Below are 6,346 nucleotides of genomic sequence, written 5' to 3'. Positions count from 1 at the left end.
TTTTTGCTGTTTTATTAACTCCATGCAACCTCTGCAGATTTTGCATGTGTTGAAGAAAAGTAAGATTCATATCCATTGGACTTCAATCTCTTGGGCATACATATACATCATATACCAAGGCTTTTTCCCCCCTACAAGGGAGGTAGCCAAAAAGGAAAAGGCATAAAATCATTCCCACCCATTCCATCCCTGAATACACTCCACACCCCTCCACCCTCCCTCTTGGGCATAGAATGATGAAATACAAGTTTTAAACCACACAACTCAAAAGAGGGTGGTTATCCTATGTTTCATCCACCTTGCTGGGGGTGGCTTCCCAGACGGGTGATGGTGAAAAAAAGTGCAATTTTTGAAGTGCATTTTCTTGCCGCTTTCTTACAAGGGCTGATCAGATTGTATCCTAGAAAGGGTTGGTCAATGGTGCAGGCTGCTGCTGAGCTGTTGTGTTCCCTTGGTCCTACAAGGTGTATTGTGCCTAAGGGTTTCCAGAGATCACTATCTCTAGCTCCTGACATCACACACCATTGTCAGAGGGCTGGGATAGTACATACATATACCAAGGCTTTTTCCCCCTTACAAGTGAGGTAGCCAAAAAGAGGAATAAAGTCATTCCCACCCATTCCATCCCTAAATGGGATAGTAATGCGAAGAATAAAAATTGTGATGGTGATGAAGTATATTGTCAGTCCTGTCTCAGTTGCCAGTTTCCTGGAGGGTGTGGGTCTTGTGCAAAAGAGACGAGGGGGGTCAATGGATTGATTGAACGTGGTCACTACTTTACATGGCATGAACTTCCCTGGTGGGAGTCAATCCTAGGGGACACAAGGTGGTGAGGCAGATGTTGACTTCTCTCTAGAAAGAAAAGTTGGAAGTCCTAGACTCCCAAAGGTCTGCAAAACATGTTACCTTAGCAAGAGGGTTGAAATTACCTTAACCTTTGTGTTGGAAAAATATTTTTGAAGTTGATAAACTCTTTATATATCAATATAATCTATATACAAAGGGCCTCTTACCCCATATAAGAAAAGCAGTCAAGTCAAAAGGCAGGACTCGCAGTAAATGGTTATAAACTGGACAAATTTAGATTAAAAAAGGAAGTAGGCAAGAATTGGTTTACTAATAGGGTGGTTGATGAATGGAATAAACTTAGTAAGCGCTGAAACTATCAGTTTTAAGAAACAATTAGACTATGGATGGGGATGACAGGTGGTGATGAATACAGAGCTGCCTAGTGAAGGCCTTATGGTCTCTTGCAGTCTCCTTCATTCTTATGTTCTTGTGTAAAAGCATGCACCCATCCCACTCCTGTTCAGTACCCTTGGTTCCTTTTCATCTTAGCTCCTCGTGGATGAAGGGTCATCCCAGCCTCCTGCCCACTATCTAGGTTGGAAGCAAAACCACATCCACAGCAGGGCCATGTCATTTACATGGCTACATTCCCATCCCCATTTCCTTATGCAGAAAATAGAGTTGGGGAGAAATCCCTTTGGGCTTCATCAAAATGTCATCCATACACAACCATTCTCTACTCCACCCTATCTCCTGCATTCTCCCTTCCGTGGTCAACGTGCATTCCCCTTGTGCTAAAAGCCCCTTTCACTCCATGCATCCATCTCATTCTTGGCCGTCTCCTTTAGTTCACTCCATCCACCATTGTTTTCTACACTTTGTGCCACTATCTCTAGCTATCTCCAACCCCCTGCCCATTACCATCTCATTTAACTTCTGTACCTCCCCATCCATGTACATGTTGAACAGCCATGGTGACATAACATAGACCTGATGGAACCCCACCTTTACCTCAAACCACTTGCTCTCTTCATTTACAATTCCAACGCAGGCTTTACTACTGCAAAATCTCTTGACTACCCTCAACAGTTTTCTCCCAGTCCTATATATCTGCAATACCTCCCACAGTGCCTTCCTGTCTTCCCTGTTATAAGCCTCCAAATCCATAAAGGCCCAAAAAAACATCCTTACTTTTTGCCTTTCTTCAAAATTTGATCCATGTATCCTCTGCCTTTCCTAAACCCATACTGCTCCTTACCTATTACTCCTTCTGTTCCTCTTCTAATTCTCTTAATTGAAACCTGCACATAAACCTTTCCAACTATATTCAACAAACTGATCCCTTTAAAACTACTATAATTACATGTTCCCTTTTCATTTGTAAAATGGAACTATACAGGCACTCTTCCAGTCCTCCAGCACTCTCCCCTCCTTTAAACACACATTAAACCTCATTAGTAAGCCCACTGTAACTGTACTTCCCTTCTACAGACACTGCATGATGCCCATCCAACCCAGGTGCCTTACCAGCACTCATAATTTTCAAAGCTCCTTGTACCTCATTTTTTCTTGCATCTCCTCCATTTTCCTCTCTCATCTGTCATTTTCTTAGCCCTTCCCACTGCCATAATCAATCCCTTCATAGCCTTCTGCACATTCAACAGCTCTCTAAAATGCTCTACCCATTTTACCCTGACTGCCTTCACTTCCATTAACATCTGTCCATCTGTATCTTTTACATTTTCCTCTCTGCCCAACTCGCCTCCCTTTCTTCTATTAATTTCCTTCCAATTTTTTTTTTTATTATTATTTTCAAAGTTTCCTGCACTTCTCTTTGCCTCCTTTATCTTATCTTTTGTTTCTCTTCTTTCCACCTCTCATATGCTTCCTGACTCTTACTTTGCAACCAATCCCTAAATACTTGCATCTTTTGACTACCATTTTCACTTTTATCATCACACCACTTGCTACCCTTCTATTCCTTACCATCCTCCTTGTTCCACATACTATCTTTGCACACCTTGTCACTTCCTTCTTGAAACACACATTCCTCTTCCACCCCCACATTACTATATCCTTCACCACCTTCTACACTTCCCTTAGCCTCTAGTATTTTTCTACTTCACTCATTTAAAATGTTTACTCTAAGCATCTCTCTACATTCCATTTTCCTCTTTCTCTTCCTATTTTCCACTCAACTTAACTTCAATATAATGAAGGGAGTTAATTAAAGTACATGCATATACCAAGGGCTTTTTCCCCCCTTACATGGGAGGTAGCCAAAAAACAAAATCATAAAATCCACTCCCATTCACCCCCCTCCCATACCAGCCCCTCGTGGATGACGGGAAATTGAAGTTAATTAAAGTACTAGAAAGGGCTCAGGGAAATTACAATGACTATTATGATAGGAAATCCATTAAAAGGGAACTAAAGGTGGGAGAATATGTGCTTGTGCTGTCCCCTCAGATCATCACTGCATCCAAAGTATGAGGGACCATTCAAGGTACTCGTTAATGGAAATGGTAATGCACAAGAAGTATTCACAGATTTCTGTCTTGGGCATCACTTTTTTCCGTTTACCTTATTCTCAAAAACTAGTGGAGCCTGTATCACCATATATCAACAGAATTGTTTGCTTTTACAAGAGTACAAAAATCCGTGGATAGCCTTTCAAGGCTGTAGATGTAAAAAGCTCCAGCAAGTGCAGAAAAACTACAGTATCAATACCAGTCTGGTACAAAGGATTTGTAAAATCCAAAGAACCTTTTATGATATTTAGCATTATTTATTCATATATTAAGCCAATTTATACAAAATATTGGAAAATTCCTTTGTGATGATCACAAAAGACAATACATTAACCTTTGTGCAAATTTTGTAAGTGTTGGTAGGTATGACAAATGAACTGAGACCAAGAGATGGGGTTCCATGGAAACTGATAAAGAAGAAATACAGTAAGAAAATGAAACAAATAGAGACAAAAATATCACCATAGATTAAAATGTATATTGGTAAACATAATAGAAGAATACCATTTCCACTACCTTTGCATAACTACATTCTACATCCAAAGTAATACATTCTTTGGATTCACTTCTATCTGAATAAATAAACAAATACTACAACATATTTCATAAAGTGTTTGTCTTACATAATCAAAATATACTTATCCTATTTTTCAAATAATATACGTGACAAAAATCAACCAGATGTGTGGATTAAGGCACTCCACATACACACTGTGCAGATATTATGATAATTAGCTTTATCACTAGTACGGATAAATTTGGTAAATAGGAAAAATCATCAATAATAGTAGTAACAATAATCATACAATGAGAATTACAAAACCAGTACAAATTTATAAAAATCAATGGGGGTAAAAAATAAATCATAAAGTACAATTGACATGTAGTCACTGCTCAAGAAGAAGAAGAAAGAAGAAAAAAAAAAAAAAAGAGAGGAGATAAATCTGGATGATAATTCACTGAACTTTTGCTGGAACGTCAATTTCTAATACTGATTACAAGAGATACACCTACCTAGTTTTGCAACAAAAAAGGTCTATTCTTTATCTCACATTGAAGTCAGTCAAGTAACATTTCTTAGCCTTGAAGGTATACCCCAGTATGTAAAAATGATGCCCACTGCTTTGCACCACATTCATTTATGTAACATACCCTAATGGATCTAACTATTAGAAATACAATGCATACTACACATTAAGATTCAATACATGGTTTGGAGCTTATCTCCCATGGAACAAGGGGAAATTTCACAATGTTTTCTTGGTTGATTGTGGCTCAAGTATTTCTGGTGGATGGGCTGTCAGTTTTCTCTCAGTAACCATACAAATATGCATGACAATTTGCAAAATTGTCATTATAAATTAATGATGTACCATGGGATGACTTTTATTGATTCATTTATGTAAAACATTGGGGTATCCCTGTGCATGCCTATGGCAAATATTGTATTCTTCAGAAGATTGATTTCAAATATCAAGAAAAACTAACCGCTAAAGATTTTTCTGATGGATCTAATTCACCCAGATGTAAATTCTATTGCACAGAGACAAAATATGAAAAGTATAAATGTATAACAAGTGTTGGGGTAACATGGTCCAACAGACACACAAACATTAGAAAAGTTAAAGATTGGTAATAAAAAAAGAAAGAAGGAAAAGAAAAAGAAGTCTTTATATCAACAATCTTGTATGTATGTATATATATATATATATATACAGGTAAACGTCGACTTACGATGGCCGCGACTTACGATTGTTCGACTTTACGATGACGACGACGACGACGATATGATAATTGAACCCCTTCCATACGGTGCCGCACACGTAGGCGTCATGAGGAGCAAGTGGATTCGCAACGCTGCCATATCGGCGTCTTGATTATATTTATTGTAGTCGCCCCTGTGTTTTTACATTCTCTCAAATGATTCATTCTCTGTGGTTTTCAAAATTCGCGGGTGAAAGAGAGAACGATCGATATAAGCGGTGACTATATTTTATGATGCGAGTATTATTACGTCACGTCGTACGGCTGGCATTGGCTGCTGCCCGCGAGATTTAAGTTCCGTACTGAAAATACATATTATAGTGTTTGAATATGGTAAAAAGGATAAAAATAATTAAATAAACTACTGTACATGTTTAATAGGCTATATTCAGTATCTCTGGTGGTTAATATACAGGTAGGCTAGGTACAGTGACCACGGAACAGAGTGGGGATCGACTTACGATGAGATCGTCTTACGATGGCTCTATCGAAACCTAATGCCATCGTAAGTCGACGTTTACCTGTATATATACACACACACATATACATATAAAACTCCAAGTCCAAGAATGTTGGAAATATAGGGAAAAGTTAGTGAAGAAAAAAAATTGTATAAACAAACTTGTATGCTATTGTTTTGTCAACTAAAGTTTTCAATCTATTTTCATACATCAACTACAGTTTAACTATGTACCAAAAGAAGCTAAATAGTAATCAAAATCTGTTTTCCTTCTAACCTACAAGGCACTTTTAAGTAAAGTAAACTGCTGATTAATAGTTGGAACAGATTTCTTATTTCTTGCTACGCAGGAAGGAAATCTCCCTGCCTTCTGTTCTAAGACAGTTTTGTTTACACATATTTATGTAATGCATTATATTTTATACATAATACTGCATATATAGCACAATTACTCAATACTGCAACACACGATGACATATGCAGAAGATAAAGTTAGCTAATATGCTTTAACATTTGGACTTCAGAAGGGAAACACTGTCTATTCATCAGTACCTTCATAAAATGCCTTGAATAAGTATTGAAGATAAAATTTTGCAACAGGCCTGGGGTTGGGATCAGTAACAATACTATCTATATAATCTCTGCATGTTGTAAGAGGTATACAAGGAATAGAGGGTGTTGATGCCTAACAATCTCACCTCCTGAAAGGTTATTTGCTAAAAGAAAGGCATAGGGGGAGGGATCAAATGGATAACACTTTGATGGCCTGGTCAGGTATCATAAGGGGATTCTTGGTCCTTCT

This window comes from Oratosquilla oratoria, chromosome 26 (genome assembly GCF_046742065.1).
Source record: "Oratosquilla oratoria isolate Oo_2021 chromosome 26, ASM4674206v1, whole genome shotgun sequence".
Lineage (NCBI taxonomy): Eukaryota > Metazoa > Arthropoda > Malacostraca > Stomatopoda > Squillidae > Oratosquilla > Oratosquilla oratoria.
Note: the sequence above shows the minus strand (reverse complement) of the source record.